We start from the raw sequence: 23540 nt of genomic DNA, 5'->3' as shown, positions 1-23540 counted from the left end.
AAAAAATATGGCCCTGAAGTAGTCAGGTTTCAGATTTGATGGAAGTCATCAAGCCATCCTCACTGCAGTGAACCAACAGCTCAATAAACTGATCATAATTACTGACTCTGATTGTGTCAAGAATGGGTTTGTGGATCACCTGATTAAATGGAAGAATAGAGGCATGCTTTGTGCTAACAACAAACCCCTAAAGAATGCCAATCTGATTCAGTCAATTGATGATCTGGTGACCTCCAATGAGAGGACCATCTATTGGAAGAAGATAAGAGGTCATTCCAAAATAGAGGCGCCAGATAAGATTGGGAATGACCTGGCTGTCCAGCTCGCTAAAACCATAGCTCTGCAGGGGGATTTACATAAACTTAATCCCTGCTGGATGAAATCCAAATTGCAGCTGTCACCAGGTCAGAAACTCATTCTAACAGCAAACTTTCGACAGCCCAGTAGAGTAAAGATACCCCAGATGCAGATTTGATCACTGCACAGAAAGAGGACCCAATCATTGGAAAATTGTACCCTGTGAGCTTTCCTTTAGCAGAGTTAGATTATACAGGTAAAGAGGCTTTCCAGGTGTTGATGAAGTTTTCCAAGATGTTCTGGATCCAAAACGGTTTGTTGGAAAGGAGAACCCTATATGGCTGCGACCAGTGGGTTGTACCTACCACATTCCGAAGCCTGATATTGAACTACTCCCATGACGAGCCACTGCTGGTCATAGTAGTTTCATGTCTATAATGGACATTTTGTGCGAGGTTGCCTGCTTACCACACATGGGCCAGGATCTCAACATTCACCTTAAGGGATGCCTTGTGTGTGCTCATTTTCAACCCAGTTGACTCACACACTGAGCTCCCAACAAAAAAAGGGGAATGACACTGCCTTGGTCGGATTTGCATGTCGATTAGTTTGGGCCAGTGATTTGCTCCTCTGGATGAAACAAGTACGTGTTGAGTGTGACATGCTTGTTCACAAAGTGGGTAGAATGTCTTCCAGTCGTAATTTATAAGGCAGAGATAGCTGCTGCACTAAGGATCAATCACATATTCTCTTGTTTTGGCCTCCCGCAATGGATTCAGTTGGAGCAAGGAAGCTATTTTACCAGTGACGTGATGGCAAAGATGTGGGAGATTCTAGGGGTAAAAACAAAACTCCACATTGCCTACCGCCAGGCCTCAAGTGGGCGGGGTGGGGTAGAGAGATACAACAAAACAATTGTCAGTATCTTAAAGAAGTTTGTGGCAGATTCTGGACCCAGTTGGGACATCTGATTGCCACTTGTCCTGATGGCTATTAGGTTTACACAATCTTCTGCAACAAAGATGTCTCCATTTGAGCACACGACCGGACATAAAATGGTGTTACAGCATCATCTGCTCTATAGAACTCAAGAGAAGACACTGATAAATGTGTCCATTACTCATGAGTACATTGAACATTTAAGGAAACACCTCCAGCATGTTTTTGTTTATGATCAGATCAATTTAGAAAAGTCAGCTGAAGACAGGAAGACCGATTATGATCTACAGACCACCAAGAAAGAGTATGAAGTAGGTGACAAGGTTACCTGCAAAATTTTCGAAGGAATCAGGCCATCTTGGTGGGGTGCCTTTGAAATTGCAGATAAAATATCACCTGCTGCTTATAAGATCTGCATCCTAAAAGGAGAACAGACAGAAGAAAAATGGGTCCACATCAATCAATTGAAAATCTGTCATCCCAGACATGCTTTAGGACTAATTGAAGTGCCAAATGAAAGTCTAGCAGAGGAACCATCTGAAGAATAAAAGCAAGGATGAAAACCGGGTGGAAACTAAGACGAATATATATGTAGCAGGGAATATTTTACTTGGTGTTATTATACAAAATAAATAATATGTGTTTTGTGAATTTGTGAAAATGTCATTTTAGAATTGTATGTAAATCTCCCTGAGAAATATGTGTGTAAAAAGTACTGAAACTATTTTTCTGTCCTTCATTAGACCCAAAGAATGAAGGGGAGGCTGGAGTGCCCACTCCCTAATGACAGGCAAAAGGGGGTGCAATGTCATACCCCTAAACCAGAAATGGAAGTGGAGACTGGAGTGCCCCCTCCTTAATGAAGGAAGTTACACCTAATGAAACCCCACTCTTCCCTGCTCTTCCCCAACAAAGATTAATGGAAGAACATGGGGGGAGGGGTATGTGCGGTGCATTCAAAGACCCCAAACTGAAGGTCCCAGGATTTTTTAACACTAACACCAAAAAACGGCTTTGCATGTGTGGCTGCAAGGGAAAACTGAAAGTACCTTTCATATGAAAAGCAGGATTGTTCAACACTAACACCAACAAAGGCTTTGCATGTTTGGCTGCAATGTAAAACTGAAGGTTCCTTTCACATGAAAATCAGGATTGTTCAACACTAACACCAAAAATGTTTTTTCATGTGTGATTGCAAATTAAAACTGAAGAGCCATGTGAAAAAGGCCTACCTGTCACTACCCATGGAAAAGCAGCATTTTAATTCACAAAGCAAGAAGAAAAATCAAATGTCCCATTCTCATGGAAAACAGGAGTTTTAAACAAAAACAGCTTTGTATGTGTGTTTGCAGTTTAAATGTGAACAATGTACCCCTGTTAACATTTGAGAAGAAAAGACCTTTTGTTTTCCACGGAAAAGCTTCTGTAGGCTAGAGATAAACCCTTGTGCTTGCTGTGGACACTTCACAAGGAAGTGCCCAACTGCAGGTCTGGATTTTACACACCCCAGCTAATTATTAAGGCAATAAAGTGTCCTGCTAAAGGTGTGTTAAGCTCAGTGTTCCCCAGACTTGCTGGCTCTGAATTCAGTGACTGCAGGACAAGATTCCCTTGGATGGAGCATGACCAAATGGTGTGAAAATGGAGGCAACCAACTTCAAAGAGCAAGCTATGAACACAAAGAGAATAATAAAAACTCTGGTTACAGGCTGACCCAGTGAGACCATATGGCCTTAAAGCAGGAGAACGGCCATTTGTCCCACATGAATATTCACAATTAATTTGAAAGGACTATTATCAATTAGGCATTTTTCTCAGCAACCATAAGTCATACTGATTACATGTATGTGCTATTTTATATGTAATTTGTGGGCGATTGTAGAGATATAACATTCATCCACTTGTGACTCTGGGACTGTAATGGACAACTAAGAGGGGTGTCTGGCTGATCTGAAAAGGTTCCAAATATGAGAGTTGATGAACGGGTGAAGGGAAAAATGTGGAATATGCGTAATAAATTACATATTCATAACTATTATGCTTTTTGTGAAAGCAACATGGGGCGGACCTAGCTGTTGTTTGACTCAATGCCCCACTATTAGCTGAAAAGGAATATATATATATATATATATATATATATATATATATATATATATATATGGGATTAACAGGTTAACAGGCCCATTATTAGCTCCATCCCTGTTCCCATTGAGCCCTATGGGGGCTCGAATGGGAATGGGGAATGGTTTTTTGAATGAGGAATTACCGGGTCCTCCAAGGTTGGAATGACCCAGTAATTCCTCATTCCCAGATCCCGGAACCGGACACAATTTTGGAGGCAGCCATGGCGCTAATAGTAATGAGGCCCTTAGTCTTAGTGACCACACTTTCTACTCCATCTATAAACTACCTACCCACTCCCGGGGTAACTCTTTGACATGCTTGTTCATATCAAGCCACTAGCATTACTGTCACATCATGTTTATCTGATCACTCCATTGCTTCCCCCACCATCTTGTTTCAACTCTCTGCCTTCTCCTTACCACTTGCCCCACCTATTACTAAAAGGAAATGTAAACTTTCTGCCATTCCTCCCTTTCTCTCAGACCTACAGTTATCAAAATGCTCCTTTACACATGATGTCTCTTCTACTAGCGTTGTCTTCTCCAGCTTCCAATCCCTAATATACTAGTCAATCTGCTCCCACAGAAAGATAACTTTCCTCCCTAAGTCTCAGCATTCTCAGACATAGGTCAGCACATTCATACGCTGCTACTTCCTGAGGGCCTCTACCTCTCTGCCCTGAATTTATCTCTTGATGGAGCAAAAACAGGAATTCTACCTCACCCTAATTAACTCTCACTCCAATCATCTTCACCAGCTACAGGGCACCCTAAACTCACTCCTCCTAAATCTATGACCTATAAACCGATGATTTTCAACTCCAATCTCACAGCTAATGATCTAAATAAATACTTTGCCACATACATTTCCAAAATAAGACGCTCTCTGCTGACTGTCCTCACACTTCCCCCTCCTACATTCTACACTCTGCCTACTCTACCATCCTCCTCTGCTGCTATCTCCGGCTTTAGTCACATTAATACTGAAGAAGTCCTATCTCTACTGATCATGGCTAACCCCCTCCTGCCCCATCAAACTCTCCTTCTCCTCGGCTAGTGCCCCTTTAGTGACCTCTCACCTCGCTGAACTCTGCAGCATGTCCTTTGACTCTGCTTGCTTTCCCTCTATTTTCAAAATGGCTATGGTCATCCCACTTCGAAAAAAAGAAGGGGCTGACCCGAACCTACTTGATAACCTTTGCTCTGTGTCTCTCCTTCCGCACTATGCTAAAGTACTTGAAAGGGTTGTGTTTAACCGTCTTGCACATTTCTTAGACTCCCATAACCTTCAATACCTCCTACAAGCAGGTTTCCGGTCCTGTCACTCCACGTAAAGTGCTGCATGAATCTCGCCAACTACATCACCTTTGCTATTCACTCCAACCCATCCTCTATCCTAATTATCCTTGACCTGTCTGCTTCCTTTGACACTATCACTCTGCTTTCCTTAATGCCCTCTCTTTTTTTGGGATTTGCGATCAAGCCCTTAGCTGGATTTCATCCTACCTGACACCTTGACAATTGTTTCCAGGAACAGCAACACCTCTCAATTCACTTCACTACCTGTTAAGTGTTCCACAAGGCTCTGTTTTGGATCCCCAGCATTTTACACTCTACACCACTGCTCATGGGGCACTAATCTCCTCCTTTGGGTTCTTGTACCATCTATTCACAGATGACACCCAAATATGTTTCTTTTTTTCTGGACTCTCCTCTGATCTTGCTATCAAAATTTCTAACTGTCTCTCTGGCATTTAATATTGGATGGCTTTGTATGCTCTGGGTCTTCAAAAGCTCGGAGTATGCAGTACATGATACTTACCTCCTATGGTCTTCTCTCATATATTTTTGCCATGCCTGTGCCTTGATAGTAATCCAAAAGGGCTTTTCGGGTGCAATGGTGATACATTTCTGGTTTGTTTCTGGTTTCTTGTTTAGTTATGTCACAACTTGAATGGTGTGAGCAGCAGGGGAAGAAAGGAACACATATCCATGACCGTTCGGAGGTGCTGTAAGTGTCTCCTTTGTCTTTATGTGTAGGCAGGTGTATACACACTACGGTTAGAAAGACAAGTAATGTGTTCTTTCCTTTTATGTTTTGGTTGATTAAGGTTCAGTTGATTGACTAGTTAGAGCCAACACATTGCATGCTCTTTTGAGTATTTGAATATTTACTTTAAATTGATGCATTGTGTTAGCACACATTGGGCCTCATTACGACCCAGGCGGTAATCTTCCGTCATTACCGCCATGGCGTAATGAGCGTTTACGCCGTGGGCCGATGGCGTAAAGAGCGCCACATTACGACCCATCGCGCACGAGCATTACGCCATGGCGGTAATGCAATTAACGCCATGGTGGAAAAGGCCCCTACCGGCATCCTAAAGCGAGCAAGGTGCACTTCCGCCACCGTAAGTAGCGGCCACCGTAATTAGCGCCCACCGTAATTAGCGGCCACCGTAATTTGCGGTGGCCGTAAAAAGCAGGACCGGAAATAGCGTCATCGCGCCGGAACGGGAAACGGCCATCTTTAAAAACATAATCCATTGCCATCCTACCGAACAACACCAGATCCAACCTTGACACCTGTCCCAACCAATCACCCACCCATCCAAGTACCCGAAAATGCCTAAAGTTGTAAAGAAGGCATGTGACCGCCAGCGCCAGGAGAGATTCAGCAGGGAGGAACTCTGCATGCTTGCGGAGAACCTGCAAGACAACGCAGGTGTCGTGTTCTCCCCGGAAATGACCAGGACAGCGATAGCGAAGAAGAAGGCCATCTGGGCCCTGGTGGCCGAGCCCGTCAGCGCGGTGGGGACCGTACCCCGCACCCCACAGCAGTGCAGGAAGCGCTGGGATGACCTACGCATACGGGTCAGAGCCGTCATCTCTGCAAACCGCAACCTTGCCCTGGGTACCGGTGGAGGGTCGGAATCCCCACTAAAACTCCAAACGTGGGAGGAGATCTGTGCAACCACGATTGGCATGCAATCCATTGAAGGCGTCGGAGGGATGGAAAGGGGAGCTCCGACATCAGGCGATGAAGGTAGGTGCCTCAAACAAGACATGCCATAGTCACTGCAGTCCATTCATGTGTAGCACAAGGTTGCCCTACAGTGTAAATGCAACACATTTCAACACTGCCCATAGCCACATGCGAGCACCACCCTGTATACACTGCTGGCACCCGCATATCTGCATCCACATTCCACACTAAAAGGAGACAACCTGCATGGCCCTGCCTGAAATCTGCCTCATCTACTGACCAGAATAATGTCAATCATTGTCATTCCAAAGTCCGCAGACCCATCAATAACGCCCTCCCTCCTTTGCTCCACCACAGGCACAGATTCACACCCCGAGGACCAGGACACCACTGCGACGAAGAGAGCCAAGAAGGCATCAATACCGTCCCCGCACCCTCAACCTCAGCTGCAGTGAGGCAGACCCCACAACAAGCAGGACCCACTGCGAGCATACCGGACGTCCCACCGGCAAGCACCCCTGTAGGCAGCAGGCCAGCAGCAGCTGCTCCACCTCTACCGACATTGCCTGCCACAGAAAGCACTGGGTCAGCGGCCAGCAGCAACATCGGTGAGACAGCTGCAATAGCTGCATGTTCAGACTCAGACATGGAGCACGAGGTCAGAAGCCCCACTGACCTACTACATTCCCCCTGTTTCTCAGACGCCAGCCCCCATGAGGATCACACACAGGGGCACACAGAGGTAGAGGAGTGGCCTTCCACCCCATGCCCAGTCCTCACTCCACAGGAGGGGAGCAGCCCCTCCATCACACCACCAGCACTGGCCATGGGCCAGCAGGGGCAGCAGTCCCTCGAGGACATCACAGAACGGCAGCAGCAACTGTCCACGATGCTGACTGAGCATGCCGCGGAATGTGTGGGGGCTAGGGCAACCATTGAACAGGCCACGGAGACCCTAAGGGCCGAAGTAGCCCAGAGCACTGCCACCCTGAGGGATGCCATGCAGGCCATGTCCAGGGACATCTGTGCTGAACTTGCCGGCTTGCGTCGTGCGCTCACTGAGCTCACCCACACCCTACAGGACGTGCATGCACGGGGGCAGGCAGGGACATCCTCCACTGCCAGTTCTGCACAGAGCAGCCCCGTGCGACGTTCCGGATGTAACCTGCGCTCCACAGCCAGGGGTGCCCCGGGGGCCGGGAGAGGGGGCTTGTAACAGCCTGTGGCCACTGTCACAGGCATCTGTTGACACCTACATGGGGTGTGTTGGGGTGTGCAGGGGGGAGGTGGGGGGTGTGTGTTGAGGTGTGCAGGGGGGAGGTGGGGGGGTGTGTTGGGGTGTGCAGGGGGGAGGTGGGGGGGGTGTGTTTAGGTGTGCAGGGGGGAGGTGGGAGGGGGTGTGTTGGGGTGTGCAGGGGGGATGTGGGGGGGTTGTGTTGGGGTGTGCAGGGGGGAGGTGGGAGGGGGTGTGTCACGATGTTTCATAGTTTGAATACACTTTTTTCTTTCCGAAAAAGAAATGTGTGGACATTTTCATTGCGTATGTGTGCTTTATTGGTGTACAGTCCACAGTGTGCATGTCCCAGAGCCACACAGTGCCCCAAGTGCAGTCACCATGTGATACACACCAGCCGTGTGTGCTAGAAGCAGTGGTCGATGATACTTTGGCGCATTGCACGCCCCTCCTGTGCATCTCCTCCTCCATGGGGTGCCGCCCCATCTGCACCCTCCTCATCCTCATCGTCAGGTGGTTGCAGTTCTGCGTCAGGGGGCAGGGGCACATTCCGTCTGACGCACATATTGTGTAGCATGACACATGCCATGACGATCTTTGCCACCTTCTCATGGCCATACAGGAGTGCCCCACCAGACCTGCTGAGGCTTCGGAACCGTGCCTTCAATAGGCCGAATGTGACCACACGAGTATGTGTATGTGCACGGTTGAAGTCCTCCTCGTGCTGGTTCTGCGGGTTCTGGACTGGTGTAAGGAGCCACCTCTTCAGGGGATAGCCTGCATCACCTGTATGTAGGCGAGAATGTATGTGTCAGTCATGTTGTCTGATCAAGAACATGATGTTCCACCATGGCTTGCATCCAACTGTTACTTTGGCTCACTTCTACATGCACTAATTGATTCACACAATGCAACCAGTATATGCTCATGGCTCCCATGGCCTGTTTTGCATGCCATCACCCAATGTATGCAGAGGGGTTGTGTGCATTGTGCGTGCCCATTCTCTGTCTCCGTTCTCTGTGTTACTCACAGCCAGGTGGCGTATGCATCCCCTCCCCCTTTCAGCCAGGTGGAGTATGCATCACCCCCCCCCTTTCAGCCAGGTGGAGTATGCATCATCCCCCCCCCTTTCAGCCAGGTGGAGTATGCATCACCCCCCCCCTTTCATCCAGGTGGAGTATGCATCATCCCCCCCCCTTTCAGCCAGGTGGAGTATGCATCATCCCCCCCCCTTTCAGCCAGGTGGAGTATGCATCACCCCCCCCCTTTCAGCCAGGTGGAGTATGCATCACCCCCCCCTTTCAGCCAGGTGGAGTATGCATCACCCCCCCCCTTTCAGCCAGGTGGAGTATGCATCACCCCCCCCCGCTTTCAGCCAGGTGGAGTATGCATCATCCCCCCCCCCTTTCAGCCAGGTGGAGTATGCATCATCCCCCCCCCCTTTCAGCCAGGTGGAGTATGCATCATCCCCCCCCTTTCAGCCAGGTGGAGTATGCATCGGTACGTCATTCACCTGCCCACTTCCATGACATTGGACTCACCGAGTAGCCAGGATCTTGGCCCTGCATGTCGCTCCATGTAGCGTGGTATTGTGGAGTTCCTCAGGACCATAGAATCATGGGTTGATCCGGGGAATCGGGCACAACAATGTGTGATGATCTTGTTGGAGTCACAGACCATTTGCACGTTGATTGAGTGGAACTGTTTCCGGTTGCGGTACGGTACCTCCATGGCACGTGGAACCACCAATTCCACATGGGTGCAGTCGATGGCACCAATGCAACCGGGTATGCCGGCTAGTGCATGGAAACCCACTTTGGTGTTTGCAATCTCCTGGCCAGTCCGTGGTAATGAGATGTGGTCGTCTGTGTGCTTGAGGAGGGCATCGAGCACTTGGATGAGTGTTCGTGAGAATAATGGTTGTGAAATGCCATGCAGGTGCCCCACTGTGTGCTGGTAGGTGCCTGTGGCCAGGAAGTGGAGTACAGACACTACCTTCAGTAGGGGGGATGGCGGTTGGAGTTTCTATCATGCTGACGATGTCGTTGTGTGTCATGTCTACGATGGCGGAGATGGTGTCCCGGTCCAAACGGTACAGGGTGTGGATCTGCTCAGCAGTGAGGTTGAATGGATTGGCTCTGATGCGTGGGATTGGGGGCTGCCTGCGTGGTGGCACTGGCTGTGCTGGTGGGGCTTGCTGGGCCTGCCTTGCCCTCCTTCTCCTCCTGCGTCTCCTCTGTGCTGCCTGTTGTTGTTGTTGCTGTTGTAGCACATGCATTGCTATCAGGTCCTCCAGCCCCAACATTGCTAGTCGTATTGGTATCATTGTGGAGTGTGACTGGTGTGGGAAGGGGTGGGGTGTGCTCTTTTTGTACTTCCTGAGTCTGTATTGCCTCCACCTGTGCTGATTCTGTGCACCTGTGGCAGCTGCATTCACTTAACATGGCCCTTTACGGTTGGTTCGCGATGGCGTTATTAGCACCATGGCGGTAAGGTACTTAACGGGCTGGGTGATGGCGTTAGGTGCATGTCCGCTTGGGTCCGCATTTGCGTACCTTTCCGCCATGGCGCTAAGTACGGTGTGGGCGGTCGCGTGCGTGCACCCTTGGCGCAGTTAGCGGCAGCGTTAACTACGATGCCGCTAATGGCATCGTAGTTAACGGTCACGGGTCATGATCGGACCTGGCGGAAAACGATGGCGGTAACCATTTACCGCCATCGTTTTTCACTTAGCGCCAGGGTCGTAATGAGGCCCATTGTGGTTGAGAGGAGATATTGTTACTTAGCAGTGTCATTTTCTATGAACTTTTCAGAATATGCAGCCTATCCTGATGAAAACATTACCTGATTCAGGCGAAATGTTGAATCTAGGAAGAAGTGGAAAGTAAAAGACCCTTCAGAAGAGCTCAATAAGATATTAGAAGACAATTTGATCTTGTGTATACAATTGTCTTGCCCCATAGACTGTAGCTTTATCATTTTTTGTCGTATCATGTATATGTTTGTCCATTTAGTGTGTAGAACATTGTTTTCTGCCACCAATTGATGGCAAATGCGTTGCTTGCACATTCTTTTTTAGGACCATTGTTTGGCATATTGACAGTCATGGCACTTTTTTCAAAGTACACTTTATGAGACTTGTTTGCATGTATATTTTGATAGTTTTTATTTGTATGATTGTGTCCACAGTGTTTTACTATTAAATCATGAGCCAGCTAAGGCAGCTTTAAAATATGGAATATGTCTAAATAAGTTACATTTTTCTATTGGAATTGTATCGTCATTCCGCCACATTTTTTTGTACTTAGCGATATTAGCCGTAGTAATGAGTCATTAGGGGGTCATCTACCCGTTTGCTTTTCAAACTGTACCAAAACAGAGGTGCTCTTCTTCCCTTTCAAATACTCTCAATCATCTCTTCCCCTGCCTATCCGGGTCCCACCTGACACTCTCACCTACACTTCTTCAGATAGGGACCCCAGCATCATTTATGACCTTCCTCACACCTTCTCTACTTTCATCTTCAACACTGCAACAGTGGCTTGCCTCAACCTCCTTAATATTATGAAAATCAGTCACCTCCTTCCTTTCAACACAGCAAAGCACCTCTTAACTACTCTTGTCTTCTCCAAACTAGACTATTGTGCCAACATCCTCTTTGGTCTCCCCAAATATGATTTCTGTCCTATTAACAAGATCATTAACTTTGCTACAAGGACCCTCTTTGAACTCCCTTTCTTCACATCTACACCCTCATACGGTCACTAGGCTGGATGGCGATGAAGCAAAACAGGCCCAGATTAAAATTAAATTTCTACTCCTGGTTCACAAATCTATCCACGGTAAGACACCACTATGTCTATCCTCCTCTATCCAACTCTACAAGCCTTCTAGTAATCTCTGCTCTGCCTACTCAACTACCCTTGTATCACCTCACCTTCCCTGTGCTTCCTCTCGCTTTCGCTCTTTCTCTCTTCTTGCTCCACTAGCATAGAATTATTTTCCCCAGGACATCTGAGAAACAGCCCATATCGATTTGTTCAAAACCAAACTAAAGACCTACCTCCTCACCTCTGAGTTACTCTCTTTAAATATATCTGTTCTGCCTTGTGGCTAAAAATGTCTCCTTGCCTCTAACCTGACTCTGTCCCTCACTTTATCTGCCTCCACCCTCAAACTTCATCCATCGTGGTCACAACCCTAATGCAGCTAGCCATATCGCATACCTGCACTTAAAAATGTCTAATGTTGATTGTCCTAATCTATGCAAGTCCACCCATGTATTTTCCCTGGGGACTGTTCCATGTACTTCCCTCCAACACCTGGTCAGGATGTCACTCAAACTCACCCCATTGTAAGAAGCTCACTCCTTCCCATCAAATCTTACTTGTTATCTATTGAACATTCTGTTGTGATGAATAGCATTGTTCTTTCGTGTACATAAAATACATTGAAGCTCATGGGGCATGTTATGTCCATTCATAGTGGTGAAATGTTGTGCGCTCCTGTGGTTGTTAATAATGTTGAGTGCACATTTCTTGGAGGATAAACATGTAAACACATGTATTTGGAAACTGCTGAACAAAGGAACGCAGTGGACTCATTCACTTTCACAATGCCAGTGTTCCTTCAGAACATACTGCGTTGTTCTTTTAAAATGAACAGCCCCAGATCATGTTACCTCCTCTCGCCACTGTTTTTAATTGTTCAATTATTTTCTAGTGATTATCATCTGTTATGTAATCCTCTTGTGTGCAGTGTTCCCTATTGGTACATTAGATTAGCAGGTCCTTAAACAGGACATGTGTTCAAAGGTATGTTTTACATAGGTCACTGTGTCATCACAATTTTATAAAGCTGGCAAGGACAAGGGATCAAGTATATAACATTGTGTGGATTACAGTTTGTGACATGTTTGTGTTATCAATCAATATTGACGGTACTTTGATCCCACTACTCAAGCAAGTCAAAACTCTCGGGGTATATCTAGATGCTAATCTCACCATGAACAAACACATCTCAGCCTTCTCATCCTCCACAGCATACACGGCCAACCTCATTGCCATAAGCCGCCAATTCCTCACACCTTCCAACTGTATCACACTGTCCAGAGCCCTAATTCTAACTAAGCTCGACTGCTGTAATGCCCTTCTGCTAGGAACGTCCAAAACCAATATCAGTAAATTACAACTACTGCAGAATAAAGCCCTTAGAGCTGCACTAGGAATAAAGAAATCAGAACACATCTCCAACATTAGACGAGGAAACCACTGGCTACCTATCAAAGCTAGAATCTTTTTCAAAATCCTATGTGTTGTATACAAATGTCTTACAAACAAAGCCCATAGCTACCTCAACAACATTATTATGAAAAAAACACTGAGTAGGAACCTTGGAGCAAACAATCAGGCACTTCTGGAAATCCCGCAATATAAATGCACTAGAACAGGAGGAAGTAGCTTCAGAGCTTCAGAGCCCCTACTCTCTGGAACTCACTACCACTTAGTATAATAAATGAGGAATCCATATCAGGGTTCAAAAAAGCCATGAAAACCTGGTTGTTTAACCAATATTGACAAGCTGTGCCATCCTGCCAGGTCCCAACCAACACTGTCATTGGATTGCTTAGACCTGAATATCTGTAACAATAAGTGAATGTCCTCCTACATTTCTTTCATGTATGTTAACTTTTATATCTTGGTGTAATTTGAGCCGTCAGGCGAAATGTTACGTTTTACCATTTGACTGTATCGCTGTATAAGAAACTCTTAAGCTGTCTGTAACCTCGACGTGATACCCAAGGGTCTGGGCGTGTAACAAATGCAATAAAATAAAAATGATCCCATTTGGTTTTTGTGGCATAGCTTCATCTCCTTCCTTTGCAAACTGTGAAATTTCAATAAAGGGCTGTATCGACTGGGCAGATTACTGTTCCACATTGTGCCAGAAGTGGTCTGGTTTTAGGTTGCCTATTTAAAGATGAATCTAGAAGTGAGCTGTATGTTTTATTAATGAGGCGGACCGATGAAGCAATGTAATTACTTGTGTTACGAAGATGGAAAATAATCCCTCCTCAGAGACGTCCTGAACACACCTTTCTAACTGAATGAGAGAATGGGCCTGATTTATGGAATTTGTAGAGCTGTGCAAAGTGACTTTGTACTGCCAACAAACACCCTGGTTCACAGAGCAATGAAAAGTGTATTTATCCAGTGAAACGTGAATTTTCACTGACTTTGCACTGTTGCATAGACACTTTGCACTGCAAAAATACATTTTGCCCCAGTCATTGTTAGACTTTTTAAAAATAACTATTGTCAACCTAATTCCTTTAAAAAAAAGTTTTAAACCTTTCAGGATTATGTAAAAGAATGGAGGGGAATATTGCATTACCAATCAGTCCTTAATCTAGAGTTCTGCACTCCCTTACCATCCTCTCTCACCCTCTTCTTCTCCTCAACACCTTTCTCTCTCTTTCACTCTCCACAACCCCGTATTGTAGCCTAAGTACCCTCTCTCCCTGTTAATAACCCCTCTCCTCTATCCTCTTCTCCTGTCTCTCAGTTTCCAGCTCTGGCGTGTCACCCCAGTATATCATCTCTCACTGTTCCCTTCACGTTCCCCACTTCCCTTTCCTCTTTATCCCTCTTTCTTTTCTCCTTTCTCACGTCTCCCTTTATCGCTTCCTTATAGTTCCTCACACACAAGCAGAACAGTAAGAGGAGTTCTGGGTTACTTACAGGCATCTTAGATCCTCTTCTGACAGTAGAACTACAGATGCAAACACATCCCGCAGAAAAGAATACAGCCAGGAGACATGTAGTATGTATTGGCATCCTGCTCATTTTCAGGATTAACTCTACCTAACCTGGGAACGGAATATGCTGGAGAGGGGTGTTAGGTTGTTGACCCCTGCTGGGAGTGCCTTCTCTACTAGCTTTAGATATAAACCAGGATTGGGGACTCCACCAGAACGTGTCAACCCCACCACTAGACAGTCACTGTGACATACAGACACAAATGGGACTGTGCGTGCCACAGGTTACTCAATTACTGAGCAAAGAGTAAACTCATACCCCACTGACACACACCATCACAATGTCACAAGGAGGTGAGGGACCCTGCATGCATCATAGCCACGTGCCTAATACCGACACACTTTAATTACTGAGAGACACAATCATCACTTCAGAAAGCCAGCCTCAGCCTGTAGGACGATCGCAAGAGCTGTTAGGTTAACCATTGCTAGCAGGGACCACTCCCTCTCAAAACTCAGACTGGATGGTGATGCAGAGGGCCATCACATTTCCAGCCCCTGGCAGAACTGCCCCCGCATCCATATTTAGATATCCATCATGACTTGCCACTACAGCTCTTAAATTCAACGATTACACATGATCAGCACTACAAGGTTTGATAAATGGCAGAAGAGTGCTTTACAAATTCCCCATAATGTGATATGTTTGTGCAACATTTTTAATGTTGTCACATATTAGTGACTTATGGAGATGAATGTATGGAGCTAGAGTAATACGTTTGCTGGTCCGGTAACAACGGTGCCGGAAAGCTACTGGCACGTTGTTACCGGACCATCAAACTATGAGGTCTGCGAACGGGTGCCTTTCAGCCTACCAGGTCTGACATGGCGGGCGGAACTGCACCGGCTCACAGACCTTGACGGATGCACCGGCACCGTTCATGAATGGTGCCGATGCATTCGTACTCCCCATTCCCATTGAGTCCAATGGGACTCGAATGGAAATGGGTAGTAATATTTGCTGGCACCCGGCAATGAGCCCCAGAGGACCTCTGGGGCTGTAATGCCCCGGTAAGTCCCCATTGGCGGGCGCCAGAAAAAAAAAATGACTCTGGCGGCAGCCGTGCCGTTTTTACCGGCACGGCTACTGCCGGACTCATAATGAGGCCCGTTGTTATTGGCTAGATGCAACTAAACATTTTTTGTGTGAAACAACTTGATTTGTATGGATCAAATTCGATAATAAATATCAGACGATTAATTTGTATGTGAATGAACAGGTCAACATGGGCAGGACTATAAGTAACGTTTTTCAAAATTGGCTAATTCTTTAAAGGTTAAGGAAGCGAGAAAAAAGTGTCCTTTTTTACTTCTAAACATGTTTTCTACCAAGTGACTTTGAACAAGAAACACACGACCACTCTGTTACTAGACATATATGCGTGGCCCTTGTGAATTAAGGTATGTGTTATACAGCTACAAAATACCAATGTAAAATATCCTCAAATGTATTGCAGTCAGCTGCGAAACTGCTTAAGGAAGGGTTCAATGAATGGAGCAACACATTACTCGAACAGAACGGCAGGGCCAGCAAACTCACTCGCTGCCCTTTCACTAACCACTCCTGCTGAAAGGAGCCTTGAGTAATTGTATTGTAAGCCAGGATTGATTACACCATTACTAGAACCTGGAAGGCGAGGTCATTATTTTTTTGTTGAATTATTTATACATTTCGAGAGTGTTGAATTCTGGGAAGGCCAGCAGTGGATCAAGGAAAACAAGCACATAGAGTGTTCGATGACATTTTCGAATTTCATCGAAAAATAATAACAACACATAGTATTCATTTTAAATGGAATTGTGAAATCAAATTATATTTTTGTGAGCATTGATGAATGTATCTGGTTAATGTTTAGTTAATGTTTAACAGAATCTTCAGACTTCAGAATCTTCAGACAAAAGATGGAAGCTGTGTTCCAGTGGCATTACTGCACACTTTCCTATTTTTGGCAGGAAGAAGATTAATACGAAACTAAATACGGTCTATTGTTAGTTTCTTCCTGATGGTGTATAAAGAGGTAACCTCTGCATTAGGATAAAGTATGCAGGGATGGATGGCTCAATGTTTTAATACCGACAAACTATACATTGACAGAGGAAATCCATTGCAAAGCCATGGTAATGAAAGTGATTCTGATCTAGTGATACAACACAGAAATATAAAACAAAGAGTATCAGAAAGCAATTAAAGACCACCACATCCATCCTATCATATTTATTGTTGACACAACTGACATGGTTTCCCCACATGGAAACGAATAACGGTAATAATATCACATGCACTTTGACCTCCCCACCTCAGAACATGACTGAGTACTTTTGTAAACACTACAATGACTAAATGATGCCACTTAAAAAAACAAAATAATCCAATGATGGTTTTGTTAGTTGTGTACTCCGACTGCTTACATCATAGCCACAAGAGTTAAAGGACAGTCAACAGATTTCCCAAGAGGCAACCCTGTGGTTGCACTTTCAATCCCCAGCCACCACTGTATAACCCACAAGGACTGCAACTATGACTCATCTTTCTCATGGATGGGCTTCCGCAGTATCTGCATCAATCCCTTTTGTATCCATTTCATCCATTCTGGACGTTTTTTCATGACATCACCATCCTGTCCATATGGAAATATCTACTAGATTCATTCCAATTCCAATCCTCCTTCATTCCTGTCTCAGATTATGAAGACCTTCAGTGTTAGGGGTACTCTTTCACTGCCAGTGTTTTCCTTTAGCATTGTGATCACTGCAGTCACTCCTTTAAACAAACCCAGGGCCTCATTTACAAGGCATTTTTCAATGGCATCTCGCCACTGTAAAATGCTTTTGTGACATCCAATAATAATAATAATAATAATAATAATAATAATAATAATAATAGTAATGATTAATGATGACAAGAATTCAGGTTTGGTATAACCAACTGGAATGTTCCCTTGTTTTGTATTTCATTTGTCGTTATCTTTGATTTTGAATGTTTCTAATTTGGGGAAGATATATTGTGATTTATTTTTTCAAATCCCCGGGTATGGTGGTATTATCATTATTTTAAAAAGAAAATAATCGTCCTCTATCCTTCAAACTGTATAGACATGATAAACCTATTAAACTTCTCATACAACGAAATTCAGGTACAAACGTATACTTTTAGCCCAGTAACTTTGATCCTGGTAGCAGTCGCCCCCTTATCAGTGGAAGTCACCCACAAGGTGGGAAGGCGCAAGGGATGATAGGAAAGATAGTGCTGCTCAGCTTCCTTTGTGCAAACCTTGTTCGAAGAACACCTAAGTGGCTGGGCATGCTCCAGCACACCTGACAGAGTAAAAGTTACTGCACTAAGCTTGTCACCTTGCACATCCACTGACCCTATGAGACAGCTAGGCAGAGATTCTGGTAGCTCAACCTGGTAAAGTACCTTGTAGTTGGGCTATCGATAGGCATATCACTATGTGGATCCTAGAGCTCAGTCTCTGTGTTATCATCTTTCATTTCTAAAGTAAGGTTTAACTTTTCTACTGATAATCTATGCTCTTCAGACATTCAATTCTACGAACCTTCCAAGAAGACTTATTTGGTTTCCACTCATGGAAAGGTCAGAGGTCTTCTTTCATTGGGCCTCATTACAACTCAGGCGGTAAGGGGTTTACGGCGCCGTAAACAGCGCCGACCCTTACCGCCTGAGTACGAGGTCCCTTAGCGCCATGGCGGATTTAACACCTGCTTTTAGCAGGTGTTAAAATCCATGGCGCTAAGGGACCATGGAGTTAATTACGCCACCGTAATTTACGGTGGCGTAATTAACGCCTTCCCCACTCCCATTATGCCCTATGGGGCAAAAATGGGAATGGGGAAGGGTAAATGGGGATTGGGGACTTACCGCCCCGCCAAACTCGGAATGGGGCGGTAAGTCCGCCAACCACCATGGCGTAAACGTAGTTTACGCCATGGTGGTAAAGTCACGGCCCAGGCGGTAACTTACCGCCTGGGTCGTAATGAGGCCCCTTGTTTTATTTGCTGGGTGTAGTCAGAATCGTGATAATATTGCCAGTGCCTTGTGCTGCCCATCATGTTTTGTACTGAACTAATCATGGGTTGTAACGGCAGATCTTATTTTTTCAGAAGCTCTGTCTCTTTGCCTATTCTTTGTCATCATGCATATGTTCTTTGACTGGATTTAAAGAGCGCCTAGGAAGGCTATGCCTCGTTAGGGGTGACGGGAGGTCAAGCTCCCATCACTTGCATGTTCTGCCCCACAAGAGGCGGCTGCAGGGTTGAAAAGAAACTCCATTTGAGAATCAAAATCAGACAAAACAAGGGTTAGTTGACATTTTAGACTCTTGAATTATTATTGACTATGGCTCACTTTGTCGTTATGTTAATGCATGTTATTGTTAAGAGTATTCTATGCTGCACCCATCACGTCCATAGTGTTCATAAAGCACGGAACCTTTTACGAGCTCAGAGAGGTGAGTTGTGACTCCTTCCAGGCATGGTCTGTGGGGTGAAAAAGAAAAGAGGCACCCGCGAGAGTGGGAAGAATAAGAAGGTGAAGGATATGAAGGCAAAGGCAAGAGCTGAAACAAGAGATCAAACAGAAGGACGGAGGTTGAGGAAAACGATGAGGTGTGTGATACCAATCACCAGGTTGCCTTTAAAGTTGTTTTGATCAAAGAAAATGTTACCTTGTGAGGAAAGATGGATGCCCATTACTGGCAAGCAAACAGTACAGTCCTGTACTGGTACTGGTTTACATCATGCAATAGATGCGTGAAGGCCTTGAGGTGTGCTCAAGAGTGTCTATAAGTGGTGGAGAATGTTAAACCAGATGACCGTCATGAATTCTCTCATGATAGAAATTGAGAGGTAATCTGATACCGCTTTGCCTGCGTGTCAGAAATGTTAGAGCCAAGAGATATTTGCGGAATGACAATTGGAACAACCAAATTGGGTTTAAAGTAGCAGGTCTGAAGAATCTCACCAACCACTAATCAAACCAGCTGGACACTGGCTGAGAGTTGAGAAAACAATATCATGTCTGCATCTGCAATACAAGAGGATGGGACTGAGTGATACATGTTTCAGATGATATTTGGTTTTGTACGTCACAAATAATGTATTCTAACACTAATGCCTTTGTAGTGTTGTATAATAGCCCATACTCATTGAGCCTGGAGGTGACGAGAGTGATAATCATCTGCTGGTGGTAAACCCTCAAGGATCCAAAATTGACAACCAGTGTAAAGTTATGTATTCCCTATACCCAGTTGAAAAAAGTGGCAGAAATAGATAGTTTTATCTAGCACAACTAAAGTTCGTGTAATGTGCCTACTTGCTTACCCTGACGATTATCACACTGCAACCATAGCATAAGCTAGTAGGGAACACTCTAGATCACCACACCGCCCATAAAGTCGACAATTAAATTGCCGACTCCCATTATGGCGCGGCGCATTGAGCTCATAGATCACTGTGCCCTGCATCCCCAGCAACCACCGCCCCCCTACCCACTTACAATTTTGGCAGCACACCGGAAGACCTTCGGCATCAGTTCTCGCCCACTACACTGGGTATGAACTGGCGTCGCAGGGTCCTTTTCTTTTCTTTTTCTTTATTGTCCCCCTCTCCCCTCCCATATAATGGAAGCGGGGCACACCCCTACAACCCCGACCCCCACAACACTGACAAAAGGGAGCGGGGGACCTCTGCACCCCTGCTCCCATTAGTCGGTGTAGTGGAGGGCAGCATTTTATACCCGCGCAAAGGCGCGGTACTGAAAGGGTCGAAATGTACGGGCGAAATTTCAGTATTATGCCATTGGGAACAGTGGTAGCTGATGGCACTCTTGTTCAATTGAGAGTGCCTATCATTTTTGTGCTCAGTGGAGCCATACTGTTATGCAAATGTTTATTTTTCCTCTGTGAAGGGTGCAGTGAGCTAAAACAGTGTTGTAGACACTTCTAAGTGGAATGCATTCCATAAAACAGGTTATTTGAAGGATGTTCGTTCCCAGTAGAGGGGCTCCCACACTTTTGTACATTTTGTAAAGGTTGGGATGGGATGGGGTTGCTGATGGTACTCTTGTCCAGAGGAGAATTGCCTGGCATTTCAGAGCTGGATTGACCTTGTTGGTGAGACCAAAATGATGTGCAAATAGTTCATTCTCCTCTGTGGTAGGTGCACCGAGCTAAAACACAGTGTAAATCGTCCTGAGTGGAATAAATTCCATGGAGCAGGTTATTTGAACCCTGTTCATTTTCAGTAGAGGGGCAGTTGCACGTTTGTAAATTTAGAAGGGAAGTAAGGTTGTGAAGACGGCTGCCTTCAGTTAGGAGATTTGTCACAAAGGCCCATAAACCTTAAATAACGGATCAATTAATAAAGCACATCAGTGGAATGAAATCAATATAAACTGTGCAATAACTATACTAATATTCATAGACCTAAATGTTAGGCTAACCGGTTTAGGCACAGCAAATATGTTTATCAGAGTACTGATTCACAAAACCTAACCTTGGAATCATAATATACCTTACAAATATGGAACTGTGCTACAGTAAATGAAATAACTAATTTTAATGCATAATCAGCCAGGGAATACAGCAAAACTATGGGTGTGCTATGTTATTGTATGTTATGTTATCATGCCTCTATACTGTGCCAAATCAGCACTAGGGAACCCAGACCCATTGGAGCAGTGGCATACTGCAAACCCAGGGAAAACCAGAACCCCATTCTGATGGAAGAAAAGAACAATTCTCAGAAAATGTGGGATGGAAAGCAGGAAAAAAAGATGCCACACAAATGATAGATGGGGCTGGTGATGCAGCAGCGTACACATGTTCTGTGACAGCATGTATGCTTGATGGTGCGATATTGGTGGACCATAGATACGAAGAGAAATAGGAGGGTATGACGTGAAGTGCTGTAGTCACTGGAATGTGTCCCCAAGACGGATATATATGAATTGTCAGTTAGTACACTGTGTTGGGTTGGGTGCATGGGGGCCCTCATGGTAGATTAGTTAATTGTGCAGGAATATCCATCTGTTGTGCCACAGTTCTCTTTCTAGAATGCTGATTGCAGGCAGTCAATCCTCAGTCTAGAAAGGCCCAATCCAAGAATTGTCTGTGTATGCAGGTGAATGTTTAGGGTAAACAGAAGGTAGAGCAATGGAATGATTCAAGATTAATATTGTACTTTGTGAAAAGAGATCACCCTTGGAAGATAGGTGCAAGTTCCAGTGAGCTGCGGCTTGGAACAATTTTCTTTGTTTTCAGCTACATACATTTTAAAATTCACTGTTTGGTCGTGGTAATTTCACTGTGGCCATATTTGCTTTTCCTCAGTCTTATAATTGGAGAGTACCCCAAAAATAATAACAAATCTATATGTAGATCGGCTATTCTTTCTTACTTGAACCTGGTTCCAAATCTGTACCTCCTCGCAATTGATGACATTGAATATGTTACATTTCCACTCAAAAATGACCATCATTTTGTTGAAATCGGCCTGAAAACTAGAAGTGCAAAACAAGCTATTGTAAATCACAAGGCCGATTTGGGCCGGGTGGGCCTGATGATCACATAAAAGTTTGAGGAAAGCGAACCAAGAGTCCACCCAGTACAGAAAGCTCAGGGGGGGGAATCAGGAGTGAAGATGGGGGTCCTGGGTGAGGCCTCACAGAAAAAAAGATGTAAATCATCCTCACGGTCCAAATCAAAATGGAGAACTGTTGGCAAAGCTCACCGAGATTATCTCGCATATCATTCTAAGATTGGAAGCAGAGGAAAACTGCCTTTAGGCAAAGCAATCTGAAGCTCGTTTGTTGGAACACACGAGGGCAAAATGATATCTTAATTTTACAGGAAACCTGGCTCATACACCAGCTTGAGATTGAGGGCTTTACAACCCAAAATTTGTATGCATCTCAAAAAGCCAAAGGCAGATCGTCGGGGGGTCTTCTACTTGCCTTTAAAAACTCCACCTTCAAACTGATCACTCCAATGTGTAATAACCCTTTGGGAATACAAGCATGCAAAGTTGTGTTGAAAAATACTGAAAACCTATTTGAAATGGTGATTATCAATATCTACTGGAATCCGGCTATCTCCAAACTACAACATTTTCTAGTGGATCTTGATGAGGTATTAACCAAGGTGACTCTGAACAGGAAAGTATTTCTATCCTTTTAGCCGGGGATCTCAACTCTGACTGTTCCACTAAAGGCTGTGGTGAGTACTAAGGGAGTAAAACCTCAAGAAGAGGTAAAATGTGGTCAGACTTTTTGGCATCTTGGAACTTAGAGCAGATCCAGGTGCAGCCTAGTGTGGGTGGAAGGGCTGAAACAACCTGGTGCAGGGGGAACCTTGCATCTACCTTGGACTTTGTCTTTGCCTCCTCCCAATTGTCCTGCCTCCAACCAAGCTTGATCATAAATCATGAAGGTTGGAGTGATCACTCCAGATTGGATCTTTCCTTTCTGGATTTGCTAAACCCTAAAGAAATGAGATTGGCGCAAGAAGTAGAGGGCCGCAAGGGAAAGCTGAGAGTTGTAAAACATAAACAAGAAGGGAAAACCTTTCATGAAAAACTTGGGGCAACCTCAAAAATAGATTGGAAAGAACAACTCCACCAGGAGAAATTTGGGGAATTTTTATGGGCAATTCTTGCACCAAGCAAAATTTGTGCAACCTCAAAACAAGATCATATCCACATCTTTATTGAAGAGACTCAGAAAAAAAGGGAATATAGAAGTATTTTGCGTAAATTAAAAAAGGAGTTTAGCGACAACTCTACCCTTTTTCAGGAGGTAAAAAAAGTAAAGCAGACATACAGAAACTGGTCAAGGAACCAGAGATTTCAAAAGATCCAACAGGATGGAGAACATACGTTGCATCTTTTAAGCTCAAATAACTCTAGGAATTTCTGGCCGGTGGTGGGAAAACTGGAATCAGGTGTCAATTGCTCCCTGTGCAACCTAGTCCCAAAGAAAAAGTGGGTGGACTATCTCTCAGAGAACTTCAGATCTCGCGACTCTCTTGAATTTTTTCCCATAATAGACTCCCCTTGGTCCCTTTCATTTGAGGAAGATGATATTTTCTGATATCTAAGTCCTCTACTTCTAAAGCGGCGGGACCAAAT

At 45.0% G+C, this 23540-nt stretch overlaps 1 long non-coding RNA gene across 2 annotated transcripts in view; it reads right to left on the bottom strand.

Annotated features, from left to right (window-relative positions):
- The window catches only part of LOC138473694 (uncharacterized), a 384250-nt gene that overhangs the window by 187156 nt on the left and 173554 nt on the right, over positions 1-23540 (bottom strand). For both annotated transcript variants that reach the window (XR_011268858.1, XR_011268857.1), the window contains exon 2: positions 1565-1655. This is a non-coding gene — a long non-coding RNA (uncharacterized lncRNA). The remainder of the gene's footprint in view (positions 1-1564; positions 1656-23540) is intronic.

Source organism: Ambystoma mexicanum, chromosome 8 (genome assembly GCF_040938575.1).
Source record: "Ambystoma mexicanum isolate Mex_15411 chromosome 8, UKY_AmexF1_1, whole genome shotgun sequence".
Lineage (NCBI taxonomy): Eukaryota > Metazoa > Chordata > Amphibia > Caudata > Ambystomatidae > Ambystoma > Ambystoma mexicanum.
Note: the sequence above shows the minus strand (reverse complement) of the source record. Positions and strands in the feature narration are given on the sequence as shown.